This window comes from Vicugna pacos, chromosome 6 (assembly GCF_048564905.1).
Source record: "Vicugna pacos chromosome 6, VicPac4, whole genome shotgun sequence".
NCBI lineage: Eukaryota > Metazoa > Chordata > Mammalia > Artiodactyla > Camelidae > Vicugna > Vicugna pacos.
In genome coordinates this window covers 24,512,983-24,531,647 of record NC_132992.1, presented here as the reverse complement: position 1 = coordinate 24,531,647, position 18,665 = coordinate 24,512,983, and the positions used below count along the sequence as shown (strand labels likewise).

Below are 18,665 nucleotides of genomic sequence, written 5' to 3'. Positions count from 1 at the left end.
ATGCACATTAAGAACGTGGACTGAACCTCACAGACTGTGTTGAGGGAGGCAAGCAGGACACACAGGAGTCATTCTGTATGATTCCTTTTATGTAAATTTGAAGAATAGGGAAATAGGTAAAGCTAATTTGGGGGAGATCAATCAGAACAGACAAGATATTTAAAAGGATTTTTTTTTCCAAATGTAGCTTTGTGGTCAGAAGTTGGCCCAACCGGAAGCTGATATTCAGAGCCTGATAGGAACTTTTTTTAAAGACTTCTCCCTGAATCTAAAATGAAAATATGTACCCAAAGGGAATGAAAACCATTCCAAAGACAAACAGCTCTAACTCTAGAATGTAGGCGGAATCTTTGATTGCTATCTTAGTTGATCCCCTCTCTGATACAGAGAAGATGAAGTAAAGTGAGGGTGACGTAACCACATGGGTGGGTCAGCTTTGATGTTATTCAGGTTGCAACCCAATTCTTTGAGGAATTAATGGCAACTGTCCTACAACTTGTACAACTTGTATGACAATTTGAGTCTTTAAAGAGCAGAAAAAGTCCATTTCTCCTTCTTACCAATTCCAAAACCTACCCTATTCATCTCAAAAAGCTCATGGGTATTGCAAATATGCAGGTCTCGGGAAACAAAAGTTCCTCTTAGAGAAACTTATATTCACATTCTTTCTTTGTACCTCTGAGATGTAAACATTCTACCTGGTTTTCCCCAGTAATTGAGAGCCACCTCTTTGAAATGCAAACTTCAACTTCAGGGAGGTAATTCTTACCAGAAGGAAAAAAAAGGGTGGTGTCTATCTGAAAATCAGGCAAATGAAAAATTTCAAAAGTCTTCTCCACAAATATTAATAAAAAGTTTAAGCCATTTGAGCAAGTAACCTTAATTTATTCCATCTGCCAGAAACATGATTTGGATCCAACCTTCTTTTGTAAACTAGTGAGTTTTGCATTATCATACCTGTCTCATGGTTAAAATTTTAAAATGAGAGCTGTAAGATTGCTGTACTTGTGTGTTTATGTATGTCTATGCATGTGTGTTATAGTTGTGTGATATTTTTCTACCTTCAGATGGCATTGTGATAATTAATTTGTAAAGGGCTCTATTTAATTGGCTTAAAGAGAATCATTTACACAAATTAGGTATATTCTGAGAAATACAGAAACTAACCCAAATGTTATTCAAGTTCATGTAATCTAGGATAATTTGGGAGGAAAAAGGCTTAAGTTTGCTGGCCTAATTAAAACAGCTTTAGAGCTGCCAGTATTACATAAAATGTAGGCATAACTTTTACTCTACCTTGGTTTACTAAAAGTTAAATAAGCTCAAATTACCTCTGTCACAGAAATTTGTCAGCAAGAAAGGTAATTTAAGATGTCCAGGTTAGCTGTTTAATATCTCATAAAACTTTCAAAAGTAATCTAAACATAATTGTTAACAAAAAAGTATATTAAATAGATGTAAGGAAGATAAAAGTTTATAAATAAACTTTTCAACAATAATTTTGCTTCATGGTATGTCTACTCAAAAATAATTTCCAAAATCTTTTTGGTAATTTGAAACTTTAAAGTTATATTGAAATAAATTAATGATGGATGGATATTCCTTAAATATCTAGATCATCTCCAAATGACATAAAATACTGAAATGGTGATTACTAAACACAGGTTTACTCACTTTTGGCTTCCTTTTACAAAGGAACTAAAGATATTTGTGTTTATTAGCAAACATGTTTTGTTCCACATTGAAAAATTTACTACAAAGAATAAATATACTTGCAGAAATTGTGAAATTTGTCAACACACAGAATGCTAGTGTAACAGCCCACAGTTGCTTCTTAGTTTTTAGTAGGAACTAATGATTCTAAGGGTTAAAAATTCTAATCAATATATCTAACTAAAACTACTAGAAATAATAAGGAAAAAATTTTATGCAAGGAAAGTAGACTGTGGTTTTGATATAAAAAAGGTATGTGGAATGGAGTGTGATTCTGTTAAAGGAAAAAGAGAGTAATTTTGTCCTGAAGTAAAACAACTAGTTGTTCCAAAATGAGATAGAGGGGAAAAAACATAGGACAAAATCTAAGTTAAAAAGCTGTAGAAGGTTTGTGGAAAAGGAATCTTAGGAAATTAAACTTTATGTATGGTCAGTATGGCTAAGATTGGAATGGGTAGATTTAAGTTTTCTTTAAAAATGTGTTTTAATAACAAAAGTATACTGGTGCAAAATTAGATTTTGTTTTTCTCTCTGTTAAAAGGACAAAGGTTTCTTAGATTACTGGCCTGCTTTTAATAAAATATTTTGAACAAGCCTTTCCTTTACCTTTTAAGTAATCTTCCTGGAAAGCAAAGTTTTGTATCTCACCAAAATAATTTACTCTGCTCTGCATTGTCTGTATCAGGTCTTTGATTACTTAAGAAAGCCCAGTCTTTTCAGTACTAAAAAAGCTAAGTTTTGCTCACAACTTATTCAATCTTCCGTATTTCCCTTTAAAATCTTCTGTCACTTTAGATCAATAATTAAGTATTATTCCATCTATGATGTTATCTAGTCAAGTGATCAAACCTTTGATATTTGACTTCTTCCAAAATGTCAAATTCTAAGTGAAGTCTTTCTGACCTCAAACTAAGTTTGGCATTTTCCAGACAGCTATTAGAACATTTCAAAAAATTTGTTCTCTCTCCTTATAAAAATAAAAATGTTAAAGTAATTAGGCTTATTTGGTAAGTTAAGTTAAATTGGAAGTATTATCAATTCAGAAGTGATTTTAATCTTCTAAGGTTATATTTGTATGGGTATATGTTTGTAATGTGTTCTAGAAATTATATAAAATTTCTAAAAATCTGATACTTTGTTTTCAGACATAATACCAGTTATTATCCTAAAATGTTATGTCACAGAAATAACCAAATTTCCTTGACAATTCCATCATAATGCACTCTCATGAGACCTCTACCCATGACATTTTTAAGCCTTTTGTTTACAGACAATGATTTTTTCATTTAGATGCTCTTGCAAAAGTTGAGATTTAGGGAAAGGACACCACCAAGAACATCTGACCACTGACACCACTGCCAAATTACAAGGTGTCAAATGCTGGGTGCATATTTCACAAGTGAAGAAGGCTCCACCTGACATCTGGTCTACGCGAACACTGTAGACCTCAAAATCACAATGACTGGGCACAAAATTAGCCAACATCAAGGTAGACTGGTTCTTCCCAAGACCCTAGATGACAAGGATCAAGAACATTTCATTCTATTCCTCATTCCCTCTCTGACCATACTTTTCCTAATTCTTGTGCCAGGCAAACAACTGTTGGATTTGCTATGATGCTGATAATCCTGTAGTTCTTTCTGCCCATCAGAAACATTCTCCCCAATTTCCAATGCCTCAGTTTCTCTGAAACAAGCTTGCTGGACACACACTTCTGGGGAAGTCACGTGAAACTCATAAACAGGCCAACGGGCTTAAAGAAGTAGTCCCCTCTTCACGATCATTTCTTGACTTACTTGATTCTAGCTGGTTTGGGTCATGGGGACTCTGTCTCAGGAGCACTCTTCAAATAGTGGGCACTGTTTTGCTAGTAATTACTAACATGATACATTCTCTCAAAAGTTTTAAACACATATGGGCAGCCATGGACCAGTCATGAGATGGTTGACTAGAACAACAAAAGAGAACAGAAGAAAGTCACAGCTCCAAGAACAGGAGCCTGAGGCTGTCTCTGTGAATACTACACCGAGACCCAAGAGGCAATGGTAACAGAGAGTCACGCTGCTAAGACCAATGTTGGTGATCAAACGATTTGAGTGGTCAACAAACAATCAAATGTGGGGACTGTTGAAATAACTTTCTAGACCTAAGGTGGAGCTGGTCCTGCCCAGAGTACCACATCATTAAACTAAAACTTAAACAACTTTCATGTCCATGTAAGTGCTCTACGTACCAAAAATGCAGTATATCCAGTCAGCCACTCTCTGAGTACCAAGCCAAATCTGGGCCTTTTTACCCTAAACAAGGTTGACTATGTGGCCCCATTCAATCAGATATTTCCTATTTCACTCTTCCTTGTTTTCTTATTCTTTATTCTATAAAAGCTTCCTGCCTTCCACCCCACTTTGCAGTTCTCCAAAAGCAGACATACTGTTCATTTCATGAAGTGTTACAGTTTGTTGGTACCACCTAAAATGTCCTCTTTAATATTATTTTTAACAACATGTAAAATAGAACAGGTCATGGCAAGAGAGAAATGACACACACTGATGCTCTACCTGGTAGGTCAGTTATATCTCACCTCTGTTTGCTTCTGGAGATGAAATTAGTTTCTTTCACAGCAAGGGAGGTTCTAAGGCTTCTTTGGGAAAAGGTTCTGTTTTATTCCCTGGAATATGGGAGAATAGCTGTGGCAGACGGCCAGGGGCTTTTTACTCCAGCAAGTTCTAACATACTTTAACTGTTTTGAAAGAATCTGTGGTAGGTCAAGTTCCCCAGGGAAGGGACTCTGAGACTCCATGATTGCATGCAAGAGCTCTCTCTGGGGACTGCTTTTAGGACTGGGTAAAGGCAGAGCCTGGCTGTGATTCTGCTAATCCCAAGGGGAGCTCAGGGGCTCGTCCTCCCTTGAAGCACGAGGACCAGCCATTAGGTGTAGGCCGTCCGTGCAGAGAGTGCATGGTCTTGGGCAAAACAGCACTGATAGCCAAGGGCAACTCCTGGAGGAGAACTGACCAAGGAGGTTCAGCCGCAGGAGTGAATACCTCAGTCCCAAGGTGGGATCCTAGTGGAGCACTGCCACTTCCCTTCCATAGCCTCGGAGACCCTGAACCCCTGCCCGAGACTGACCAATGACCATGTGGCCACAGCTGTCAATCTACGTTAACACCAAACTAAAGCATCTTTTGTTGCTGTGCTTATTGCTGCTGTTTTTAGCTTATCCTTGATTCTCTGGAAGATGTGAACTTCTACTCTCTAAACCGTCTGTCTTTTTACATGGATCCTTGGTGCTGTTCAGACTGGAGCAGAAGGGCAATCCCACATCTGAGGGAAAACGCACTTCCATATCCAGAGCCATCCGCACACTGCCGCTTCTGGCTTGATATGGCTCAGTTTAGGGGAAGACTTCCTGAAGTTAAGAAACCATGATCTCAGAGTTTGGATTTTAAATTAAAGCTCTGTTTGTTGATACAGCTGAGAGTGATTTGTGTGTGTGTTGGGGGTGCGTGGTGGTTATTGCCACCGTGGGCAAAATATACTGGTTTCTGCTCCTGAACTGAAATTTAACAAATACGTCTTTACATATTACTGAAGCCACAGGCTGATGTGCGGCCTGTGGAATGGAGCCTGTGAAGGTGGTTAACTTAGATTCCGAGGCACAGAGAGATCGGAACAGCCTGTCCATCTCTGGTATGTAAGGGTGGTGCCCAGGCAGGGAGGAAGATGGTTGTTTTGCCCCAGAAAACAGTTGCTTTGGAATTTTTGTGGTTAGGTATTTGGGGGAGAGCTGATAAAGTGAGGAAGATATAAAGGATAAAGTGAAGAATTAAAGAAGAAAGAGGCAGGTTATCAAGAGAGAGAAAGAATAAAGGAAAGAAGTCTATTTCCCCATTCTTTGATCAATAATAACCAGATAAATTTTAACTTAAAGAAAGGGGGGGGGTACATAGAATGATTACTCCTTTGTCATCACAATCTCTGTCTCATTTGCCAGCTGAGTTTGATGCTGAAATGTGGTGATGATGATGAGGAGGAGGAGGAGGAGGATGATAATGATAATGATAGAAGTAGAAGAGGGGGAAGAGGAAGAGGAGGTAAAAGAGGTGAAGGAGATTCAGCACCATTTAGCTGAAATGGGAGACAGGATGGTTGCACCAGGAGTCCATGATCTTGCCTCAAGATCTTTTCTACTGGAAATGTTCTTTTTAAAAATTGGCAAATTTCTGCTAAGAGGCTTTGAAGAGATGAAGACTCAGAGTTAAAGCATCTGGTGTCATAGAAAAATGATGGCAACTGCAGTGAGAAGATCTGTTTCAAGTCACATGTTGATCATTTAATAGCTGCTAAGCTTGGTTCCATCATTAATCTCCCTAAGCCTTCTTTATGAAATGGAGCGCAGAGAGTTGACACAAAAATCCATAAATAAATATGAATGACAATGTTTTGTACTCTATATGGTGCTACACAAATTCAATACCAGATTTTTGTGGTTAATTCTCTGAATCAATAAGAAGCCAGATATTTCCTTTTTTATTTAGCTTTGTTGCAAAAACACTTGAAGAAGGATTTTACATTTCTTTCACCTTTGAAGTGATGAAATACTTCCTCTCTTAGGCACTGAGCAGTGATAGACGGTCACTCAAATAAATTAAGAGACGGCTGATAAACTTACATTTTATATAGGTCAGGCATTTACTGAATTCAAGTTGTCCTTACATTTAATGTCAATAAAACTAAACCTCCTTTGGATATGTCTATCAAAAAGTATGTGTTCATTTTTAAAATATAAGCATCGTAATGTTCCTAAAGATGAGTCTATGGCAATGCAAGATACTATTATCACCAACCTAAAATACTTTTGAGTCAACAAAGATTCATCAGGAACAGCTTTGTTATTATAACAAATATACTTGGATTATTTCATCTCTTTCAGAAGTGGTCATCAGTGGAAATGGCATGTTCAGTTCACCTAAGATTCCACTTCTTATGACATGAGAGAGCTAGGATTTTCCTTCAACCCCTTATCTCAAACAGGTAGATACAAACACATTTTCATTTGCCTTTCAGCGGAAATTTTCCTTCTCAGGTTTTGACCATCACCTGGGGCACACTGCATTCATGTGTGTGGACACCCATTTTCCAGATTCCTCCATCTTGCTTCTTTGCTTCTGCATTATTACTCCCTGACCCAGAAGGCAGTATTCATAGGTTGATATAGTTAAGTGGCTAATCCAAAACAACCTTCTCAATCCTCCTCCTTCTCCCTTGATTCATTTGCTGTTTTTGGAAGACCTTTAAGAAGGATATTGTGCCTACACAAAGATAACTAGATGATGAATGCACCAAGGGGAAAAAAAAAGGCAAAATCTTGCTCACACAGATCCACGTAAAACAAGAATGACAACATCTGGAGGCCATGAAGTCGGTTTCTCATTTGCTGGTACAATGCCTCTTGGTTTTTCTGTTACAGGACCATAAAGCAAGAAATGCTGTTAGCACCCACCCATTCTGCAGAGCAAATATGTCTAGTCTAGGTCTACACTTAACCTGCTTTAAGTGAAATTAACAAGTAGAGAAGGTTTGAGATCCCAGTGCTGAAAATTCAGAGTAGTGGTAAGTCACAGTCACTATTAACCACAAAAGGTGCTTCTTTCCATATGGAATAGATGCTAAGAAATTTTAGTTTTCATTTCAAACTCTGTGAATTACACTCAGAATGAAGGAAAAGAATCTTCTAAGATTCCAAATTATCTGAAAAAGCCATTTATATGACAGCATGAAGCCTGACTGAAGCCTTTTCCCCACTCCCAGGGCTCTGCTCATTTTCAGTCAATGCCTGTGTCTTGCGATGTCCGAGGACTCCAAGGTGTCATCCTGAGACAGTTATCTGCGCCTGATTTTGCACTTAAGAAGCTGACTTGATGCATATCAGCACACTTTGCTGTTAGGTCAGGTCCGATGAGGGCCCTCTTGGCATTCATCCATGTGTAGTCAGCGCCGCTAGGAAATGAGCATTTTAAAGCAGGAAGCCCTTTCGTGCTTCTGTGCTGGTGTTTATGCTACTGCCTCAGTTTAAAATGTTCCCACTTCTTCCAACTCTCAACACACTGGAATACTTTAAGTCTAACTCAAATACCACCTCCTTTCTAGAATTCTCCCTCATTCCCCACAATTAGAATGAGCCGTTCCTGCTTTGGCTCTCTCTGAGGCATATTATCCGTTCCTCTATTGTGTACCGATGTAGCCTCCTTTTTCTTATACTTAATTTCATATCTGTGTTTTCTTTTCCCAGCAGAAGTTCATAATAAAACAGGACAGATGGAAGTAAGACTTGGTTTGAACCAAATTGTTTTGGCTTTAATATCCATGTTATGTTTTGCTCAAGAAGATTTAAAAAAAAAACCAATAGTCTAGGTCCTCTCTTTTGACTTCACATTTAGAATATTCCACAGAAATACTTTTTTCATGTCTCCTGACCTTATTTTTTCTCATGCTGTAATAGAGACATTGCAGAGACCAAGAATACAAAGCCCTGTTTTTGAGAGTTGCCCATAGCTCAGGAAATCAGAGATCCTCTATACGTCTTAGAAAGCCAAACGCAAGACTCTAACTCAGAAGGAAACAATTTAGAGATGCTCATTTTATTCTAGTCCCCTGGCTATGACAGAGAGAAATGCCCTACTGCCGACATCCCCCACGATGATCTCCTCCTCAAAGTATCGCTTACTGTTGACTCCAAATCAATCAACTCTTCACAAAAGCAGATTCCAATCTGACTAGAAGAAACAGCACCCGGAGGATAAACACAGCACAAACAATACTTGAGTTTTGCATCACATCATGAACATCAGAACTGTAGCGCTGTGCAAAACCTACACTGGGAAAGGAGCGTAGTCTAATCCGCCACCATGCTCCCCTCACCCACGTCTCTGGGATTCTTACTTTTCCTAGAACCTTTCTCAAATAAACAGCTAATGTGTTGGTATTCCTCAAAGTGAAGACTGAAACAAAATTTTCCACAGAATTCATTCATGAGAGATGTCATTCTTATCTGTGTGGCTGCTGGCCCTATACTTATCCCAAGGGTGAAAGATGAGTCTAGAATATAGTATCAGAGCAGAACGCCATATTTGAGATGCACAAATACATGCATCTTCCCTAGTGACAAAATAATCATTCTTATGATTGTTTTAGCAACAAAAGCTATCTTTACACTATTTACTCAAGTCTTAACCTCCCATAATCCTGACCTCAAGATAAAAGTAACCAGATGGCTAATTTGGTAGCAGTAAGGCAATTTTAGAACTATTTCCAGGTAGAAAACCAGGACTCTATTTCTCCATCCTGCCCACACATTCCCATTTTCTGGGATAAGAGAAGAGAGAAGAACAAGGAATGAGTCAATTCTTGAGACCATGCAGGAGAACTCTGATATCATGCACTGTTCAGAATTACTCAAATACCTGTACCCTGGGCAAGACCCCGTGGAAAAGGCACAAGAGATACCAGATCCTTTGTTCCCTGGCAGCACAGGCTGTCTTCTGAAGAGGACAAGGCACATAACCAGGTAACGCTGGGTCCGCTGTGTCCAGGTGCAACACTGCCTAGGAGAGGGATGTTTAACGATCCAGGGAGCCCAGGGAGAGGACTGTATCACTAGGAAAGGTGACTGAAAGGTCCACAATCTGAACGACATGACTCTAGACTTGACTCTACTTACTGAGACGTCCCTTCCATCTCTCCTCCTCCAAAGGCTTAAGCACTTGTCAGGACACTGCTGGAGAACCCTGAGAATGCAGACCTGCATTCCACAGCTTCTTGTTCAAGGAGAAATCTGTTGTCCTATCAACTAGGCCATGTTTCTTGTATTTTTCTGAAGTCCTTGAGAATACGCGAAGAACATGTTCCACTCTGTTACCTCTTTTTTGCTCTTGTTGTTAGAAGTGTTTACAATTATTAGAAGGATAAAGGTTCCTTCCCCTTTAAGAAGCCAGCTGGTGAAATAACAGTTGCACCTTTCCTCTGGCAAATAGTCAAGAGTGACTGACGCAGGGACAGCAGAGGACACACAGAGTGGTGTTCTGAGCATCCCCTTGAGAGGGCAATTCAGAGCCGGGGAAGGAGAAAATGAGAGGCTACAAAAACCTGGGGTTTCAGCTGGCAGGAGGGATGGATTGAAGGGAGAAATCTTATAACAACGTAAGAATGTATTTATAGTGTCTACTAAATTGCAGTAGAAATTAACATCTATTTTCTAAACAGTAGTTTAATACAAGATAAAAATTATCATTCCAGAAGTTAGTTTGAAGAGTAGCTGGGGAAACCATAGTACTTTGCTGGTGGGGAGGAGTGTGTGGGAGGGGGGAATGCAGTGGAGATCAACACAGAGCAGCCAAATAACAAATTATATAGTTTAATGTCTAAGTGTTTTAAGCAATTCCATTCCTAAGCAGCTTTTGAACATTTATCTTACTGGATGAGTCCATGATTAATTAGGAATAAGATTAACAAACAGATTTGTGATAGTCAAAATCATTGATCATAGTGCAGCCACCTTCACCTCCCTCCTAGCCACACACTGGGGGACAGAGTTGAGAAAAGGGGAAGAGAGAGAGGGGCCAGGGAAGGGGTCTGGGAGGACAGGAGTCTTGACTCAGCAAATACCCGACTATCTTTGAGAGTAGAACGCTGGTTACCCTGAGACACAAGCTCAGTTCTACAATAGCCTCTGTCATCTCCAGTGGTCTCTATGACCCAAAGAATATTATCGTGGTTGTGGGAAATTCACCACCTACTCTATGGTAATTTATCTCTCCACCAACTAAGGAAGGGACAAAAAAATCACCTGCTCTCTTCTGTCCTTGACCATGTTCCTCCTTACTTGACCAAATTCAAGTTCCTTGCTTGAAAGAAAAGCCGTGTGTGCTTGCTCACTTGCTTTGCCTTTGCAAACTGGCAGAAAGAGACCTACAGACATAGAAAAAAAAATGTACGGTTACAGACTCACAGATACAGAAAAAAAATTTATGGAGGGTAAAGACATGGGGAGGAATAAACTGGGAGTTGGGGATTTGTAGCTACTAACTACTTATATATAAGATAAACAACAAGGCTCTACTGTATAGCACAGGGAACTATACTCAATACCTTGTAATGGTCTATAATGAAAAAGAATATGAAAAGGAATATATATGTACAACTGAATCACTATGTTGTATACCAGAAATTAACACAACACTGTGAATTGACTATAATCCAATATAAATAAATAAATAAATAAATCTATCTATCTCTGCATAATGCCCATGTTTAGGCTGCCCTAAATAAAACTGTGGGAAAATATAGCACATTCGACATCGACACCCCATGGAGAATTAGAAATATCTGCTATAACCTCAGGAAAAGTCTGTAGGGGAGTAACACTTCATAAATAAAGAGCATGTGAATAGGAGTAAATACTGAAAAGATGTCAGATCATCCAAGATTAATTTAACACACTGAATGCAACTGCAATTTCAATCAGAACACCAATGGAGCGTTTCTTTTTTATATATATTAAATTTTGACAAAATTATTCTAAAATTTTCTTGGGAGAATGACCTATTAAAATATCCAAGAAAGGAATTTTAAATAATAAGGTAAAGGTGAAAGTACTAAGAAGAGGGAATTCACACAAGTTATTACACCATATAATGAAACAATGATAATTAGAACAGTGTGGTAGAAAGCTAGGAATGAATGGATAAAAAAAAACAAAATTTAAAGTTCAGAAACAGGCAAGTGCATATAAAATGTGGTATATGAAGGGTATACGGTGGTATATAATCCTGTCAAGTTACTAGAGAAATAATGGATTATTCAGGTGCTCAGCTAGATATAAAGTATACTAACTAAACTCCTCCCTCATTACATACACCAAATTAAACTCTAGATGCACTCAAGAACTAAATATGAGCAACACCACCATTTTGAAAGTCTGGCAGAATGTATTATCAACATTTTTCTGATTGTGGGACATGGAAGTTCTGACTAAGCAAACACTGAAGGGTAGAATCAATAAAAGACAATCTTGATAGATCTGACCTAAGACAAAACCACTGAATGTCAAAAATGCCATCCACAAAATTAAAACAAATGGAAAATTCACACATACACATGCACAAAGAGTAATGCAAAAGAAATTCATGCCAAGGAAAGGATTTTCTTTACTTAGAGAACACTTCAGAATCAGCAAGAGAAATAACATAAAGACCTAAGAATATGTTCAACATAATAAACAGACAATTCAGAAAAGAAAAAAAAAGACTAGATTACAGATAAATTCTTATCCTTTCTAATAATCAATATAAATTTAAACACTAAAACACTGTATTCTGTCTACCAAATTGGCAATGACTGAAATAAAGGTGCAGAGAAGTAGGGCTTTAATCCAATACTGGTGAAAAGTATAAATGTTGTTACTGTCTAGGAGGACAGAATGACAAGATGTGTCCCAAACCTTAACATGTGCATACTCTTTTAATCATAAAGTCCACTAAGAAAATTAATCAGAGATATTTTTCAACATTCATGTAGTAGATAAATAATTAATTGCATTATTTATACTTCAAAAAATAAAAAAATAAGAAATTAAGTAAGTATTATAAAGTCACTTAAAATGAGGCCACAGAATCAGAGCAATATGGAAAAAATGTTCATAACATTTGGCTAAGTGTAAAAAGAATATTTTAAAATAGTTTAGTTTTGATTTTGTAAAATCATACACACACACACGTGCTCACATATACACACACAAATACACAACTAAGTAGAAGGCTATACTTCAAAATGCTACCAGCTGTTATCATCAAATTGTGGGGTTACAAGTAATTTTTATTCTCTTTCCTTATGCTTTTATGTGTTTAAAACACCAAAGAATTTTATGCAGATTTAAGATGACAATTTTTAATTGAAGAAAATGGTATTAAAATTGTAAAGACAAAGAGTAAGGAATTGTAATGGAATAAAGTACTTTATCTATGTCTCTCAAGAGGCACTTCTCTGCAAAAATAAAAAATATATATATATTCTTACAGTTCTTTAACCACATCCTCCTTAAATTCAAGCACCAAGACACAGTTGCTTGGAAACAGTTGCTGGCAATCTTCAATTTTAATTTAGTTCCTGGAAATCTGCACTTAACAGCTGGGAAAATGGACAACTGTATATTAGTGGATTCACTTTGTTTTATGAACCTATGCCTAGATCGCTCATATTTTGCTATTGGAAAGATGCTGGTATGAGCAGAGGGAGGTTTAGAATTTAACGATGTCAACAGCATTAAAAAAAAAAATCTCTAGTTTATCTTCCCCCAAGGAGATGAGGGAAAAAAACTAAACCCTGGCAGCTCCAAAGCATTTTCTATAACTAGACACATATAACTCCCCTGGAATGAAATGGATATTTAATCCATTTTCCTTCCCTATGCTTTTAGTCTACTATTGCATCCAACTCTTAAAGCATTTCTACAGCTAGTTGTCAGCAACAGCACCAGACTTAGACTGGCCTGGGATGGCCTGTGAGGTGATGAAGCAGAGACTCTCAACTCCCAACTACTCATCCACTCAGGAAAGATTGGGATGTACCCCAGAGACTCCAGAGTTCTTTGAGAGCTGTGTGTTCCCAGACAGGCCACTCAACTTCCCCATGCCTCAATTCTTCATCTGAAATATGGCACAATAGTGCCAAACTTAGGAAGTTCCAGTGAGGAATACATTTTACAAGGATACAAAATGGTTTGGGAGGAGGGAAGCCATACAAATGTTCCGCCATTTCACTAATGCTACTCTGTAAAGGCCACTGGTTTTAGCAGAATGAGACTGGAAAGTCTTCATAGGGGGCTTGTTGGGGGGGTGTCATCAGACCCCCATGGGTTAGTAACTCATGGAGTGACCCTTCTGTTTGACATCTGCAGCCACCAGATGGTGTTGACAAAGGACAGAGGAAAAGAACACTTCTTATCAAAACCAAAATCTAATGAGAATCAAAAAAAAACAAAAACAAAAACAATCTGGGGCTCTGCTCTAAGTCCTTTAGAACAATCATTGATGGCAGAAAAAGTTCAAGTCAACTATTTTATTCAAATGAGCACCACAGAAAACTCTTATATTTTATGTCAGTCATTTTCCTAGTAATTTGTTCTCTCACACCTGCCCCCTTGTCACAGGTAATACCTGGGATTCTGTCCTCCTTTTCTCTCCATGCTCACTCTTAACTTCCCCATCCCTTTCCACTTCTGCAGAGAAAACTGCAAGCACAGTTACAATGAGGGGCTTATATCTAATTCAAAAAGACACATGCACCCCAGTGTTCACAGCAGCACTATATATAATGGCCAAGACATGGAAACAACCTAAATGTCCATCAACAGATGACTGGATAAAGAAGTTGTGGTATATTTATACAATGGAAGACTACTCAGCCATAAAAAAGAATGAAAAATGTCATTTGTCACAACATGGATAGACCTAGAGATTATCATACTAAGTGAAGTAAGCCAGAAAGAGAAAGACAAATATGATAGGATATCACTTACATGTGGAATCTAAAATATGATACAAATGAACTTATTAACAAAACAGAAACAGACTCACAGACATAGAAAACAAACTTATGGTTACCAAAGGGGAAAGGGTGGCAGGTGAAAGAGATACATTAGGAGGTTGGGATTAGCAGATACAAACTACTATATATAAAATGGATAAAAAACAAGGTCCTACTGTATAACACAAGGAACTGTATTCAATATCTTATAATAAACAATAATGGAAAAGAATATATATACGTATAACTGAATCACTTTGCTGTACATCAGAAACTAACACAACATTGTAAGTCAACTATACTTCAATAAAAAATCAAAAAAATAAAAAAAGATGAGGGCCTTATAAACTAAGATAATCATCTCTACTAAGAAAAAATAAGAAAATCTAAGTGAGGAAAGATGCTCCTGGAGAGAGATTTTGGAGGAGTTTTCTGAGCTGGGACTAAGTCAACAAGCTAACTGGGCTAAGAGGCTTGAAGATGCCCTCATTAAATTCATGCCCTTATCACTTTAGAAGGTTTTTAGCATATGTCTGATCAAAGATTCTAAAATACTAAATCTTGGGGATTATAATGACCTGCTATTTATGCAAACTAAAAGGAAATTTTATGGGAACATGCTCATATTTGTTCCAAATGGCTGTCACCAAATAACACAGCCATTCTTATTCCACGTACATTCTTCACTAGCATTTTTCCAAAGAAATGAGAAGAATCAAAATTGATCTATCTGCTTTTTTCAACTGAATTTAGACCCAGCAACATTTATAAAATATTTTTATCAATATGGGTGATGTATAAAGAACAGAACTAAAACCATGGGCTTTGGTATTTGGCTGTGAATGCTGGTTCCATCACTTGGTAGCTGTATTAGTTTCCAAGGATGGCTGTAACAAATTACCACAAACAAGGTGGCTTAAAACACCATAAATTATTTTCTCATAGTTCTAGAAGCCGGAAGTCTGAAATCAAGGTGTTGGCAGGGTTGCTTGCTTCTGGAAGCTCTGAGGGAGAATCCATTTCATGCCTCCCTCTTAGCTTCTGGTGATGGCCAACAATCTTTGATGTTACTTGTCTTGTAGCTGCACCCTGTCTCTGCTTCCATCTTCTTATGGACTTCTCTGTGTGGGGCACAAATGTCTCTCTCCTTTCTTCTATAATGACAGTTGGATTTAGGGCCCACCTTAAATCCAGGATGATCTCAAGATCCTTGATTTAATTACATCTATGAAGACTCTATTTCTAAACAAGGTCACATTCACAGGTACTGCGGTAGGACTCAGACATATATTTTGAGGACCACTGTTTGACTCACTTTACCAGCTGTGTGATCTTAGGCAAGTTATATAACCTTTAAGCCTCAATTTCCTTATCTATATGGTGGGAATACTAATAAGCACACTGGAGAATCATAATCAAGATTACATAAGGTAATGCATATAAAATGTTTAGTCTATTACTCCATTTATGGTGAACATTCAATAATTGTTACCTGCTGGTATTAATTAATATTTTTATTATTTCACTATTAAGCCCCTTGCAGGATTTAGAGGTAACAAAGCACAAATTCTTCTCCCAAGAGTCTTACAATCCAGGAAAGGATGGATGCACACTGACTCCAGACCAGGTTTAAACTTTTGTAACTCACAAAGTCCTTAATATTATTAAGCACATGGTTGCTGAGACCCCCAAAATTATAGGTTTAGACTGTAGTTGATTCCTGAGGTGTTGATGTAAAGACTGGATTTTTTGTCAAAGGCTTAACCTCCAGAATATACAAATAACTTGTACAACTCAGTAACAAAAAAACAAGCAAGCCAATCTAAAAATGGGCAGAAGACCTAAACAAGCAATTCTCCAAGGAAGACATACAAATGGCAGTAGGCACATGAAAATAAGCTCAATATTGCTAATTATCAGAGAAATGCAAACCAAAACAACAATGAAGTATCACCTCACACAGATCAGAATGGCTCTTATTAAAAAGTCCACAAACAGTAAATGCTGGAGAGGGTTTGGAGAAAAGGGAACCCCCCCTACACTGTCGGTGGGAATGTAATTTGGTGCAGCTACTATGGAAAATGGTATTGGAGAGTTCTTAAAAAACTAAAAATGGAGTTACCTTATGATCCAGCAATCCCACTCCTGGGCATATATCCAGAGGAAACTTAATTCGAAAAAACACACGCACTGCAATGTTCATAGTAGCACTATTTACAATAGCCAAGACATGGTAACAACCTAAATGTCCATCAATGGACAGATATATATATATACACACACATACACGCACGCATGCATGTACACGCGCACGTGCACACACACACAGGAATTCTACTCAGCCATAGAAATGAATGAAATAATGCCATTTAAAGTAACATGGATGACCTAGAGATTATCATACTAAATGAAGTAAGTCAGACAGAGAAAGACAAATATCACATGAAATGACTTTTATGTGGAATCTAAAAAATGATACAAATGAACTTATTTACAAATCACAAACAGACTCATGGACATAGAAAACAAACTATGGTTACCAAAGGGGAAAGGGAAGGGAAGGATAAATTAGGAGTTTGGGATTAGCAGATATACACTATTGTATATAAAACAGATAAACAACAATGTCCTACTGTATAGCACAGGGAACTATAGTCAATTCAACTCAAGATATTCAATATTTTGTATTGAAGAAGAAGGATATGAAAAAGTATATATGTATAACTGAATCACTATGCTGTACACCAGAAACTAACACAACAATGTAAGTCAACTATACTCCAATTTAAAAAAAGAGTGGCTTTCTTTTCTTCTTCACAATCAGCATGCTCTCCTAGCCTCCCTTCTAGAACTTCCCAAGAAAACAGCAAGTTAAAAAGATGCTGTTGTTTGGGGATTACTGGAAGGATGCTTATTCTGAAGTTTTCCCCCCTGACAAATGAAGCGTCACTTAAAACCCCTGGCCTAAAGGGCCACCTGTATGTCACTCTATAGAGGCAGCAGCAGGCAAAAATTTGCCACTAATCTTCCCTGTTCTCTCTGGTTTCCCACAGCTCTGCTATACTTTGCCACATTAGAGGACACGAAGGAATAAACCACGGACTATATGCATCATTCATCCTTCCCACAATGTCAGGCCCCACCAGTAGAAGTCAGCACTGTCATAAAATGAGAATGAATTTCAAAGGAATCAATTCAAACACCAAGTACAGTATTAATGAACACAATATCTACCAGAGTCATGGGTTAGGCTCTGAAGAAAAAGAAACACAAAGGCGGACTGAGAACAGCAAAAATTCTCACCACACCATGTTTCTTTGCCACTGAAAAAAAAATCCATAATTATTCTCAGTTGAACTTCTTCCTTAGTCCTTTGTTTATTTATCTATAGGACATGAATACCTAGCAGAAAAGTAGAAGTTTCATCCAAATTGTCTGACAACATATACAATCCACAAATAACTGTTTATTGAGTCCAAAATTTCATTTCCTTTGTTAGTTTCATATATTTAGTAAAAATAGTCCAAAAATTTTTATATAGACATTATCTTTAACATATATTAATTAATTTTATTCTAGACTTTTGAAGATTCATTTAAATAAGCCCTAGAGAACAGGGTAATTAACATAACCTTAACACAATACAGCATTTCAAATGGGTGGGGAGAAAATTTTAAGAATTAAAACAAACAAACAAAACAAAAAAACCACAGAGGGAGACCCTGGTGCCACACTGTGACCACTGGAAAAATTTTAAGTGAAAAGATGTTAGGAGGTTGTTGACTTAGAAAAGAACAATTTTAATGCCTAAGATCCAAGGATGTGAAGACAAGAGAAAACATAAGCCGTTTCTTTGTTTGGATTGAGCTACATTTTTTTTTTTTTCTGAAATTTGCTCTATTTGGAGCTGACAGAGGCAATGAGCGGCCCTTCTGGTTTGGTGGTTACATGATTCTCCACAAAATGCAGATGGCAAGAGAAATCATTCCCCATATGCCCTGCCTTGGACCATCCCCTGTGTCTCTGCAGAAAGGGATCATTCCCTCTGTGGTCAGTGGCAAAACGATTTGCTGAACTGCCCCGAAGCACAGAGCCTGGCCTCCTGATGAACTGACAACTCGAGGGGTCAAGCAAATGATTTTGTCATTTAAGACATTTAATTCTGGAATTCAGATGGGCCCATGATGGAAACTGAAATCTAAGATGGTAACAGAATGAGTGACTACAACCCTGGAGTGACAGAATCATGAAATAAAAGGGGAAATGGCATTCTGGGATCCAAATACACAACCAGAAATGGACTTGTCACAACTCATTTGCGTGAAGCCAAGCTTTGCCCTGACACTTAAATAGAAACAAAACCTTGGCTA

General features: G+C 37.7%; 1 long non-coding RNA gene across 1 annotated transcript in view; it reads right to left on the bottom strand.

Annotated features, from left to right (window-relative positions):
* Nucleotides 1-7,088: 7,088 nt before the first annotated feature.
* Nucleotides 7,089-18,665, bottom strand: part of LOC140696832 (uncharacterized) — a 120,975-nt gene continuing 109,398 nt past the window's right edge. The window contains exons 3-4 of the long non-coding RNA XR_012073379.1: nucleotides 10,559-10,680; nucleotides 7,089-7,174 (exon numbers count right to left, since the gene is read on the bottom strand). This is a non-coding gene — a long non-coding RNA (uncharacterized lncRNA). The remainder of the gene's footprint in view (nucleotides 7,175-10,558; nucleotides 10,681-18,665) is intronic.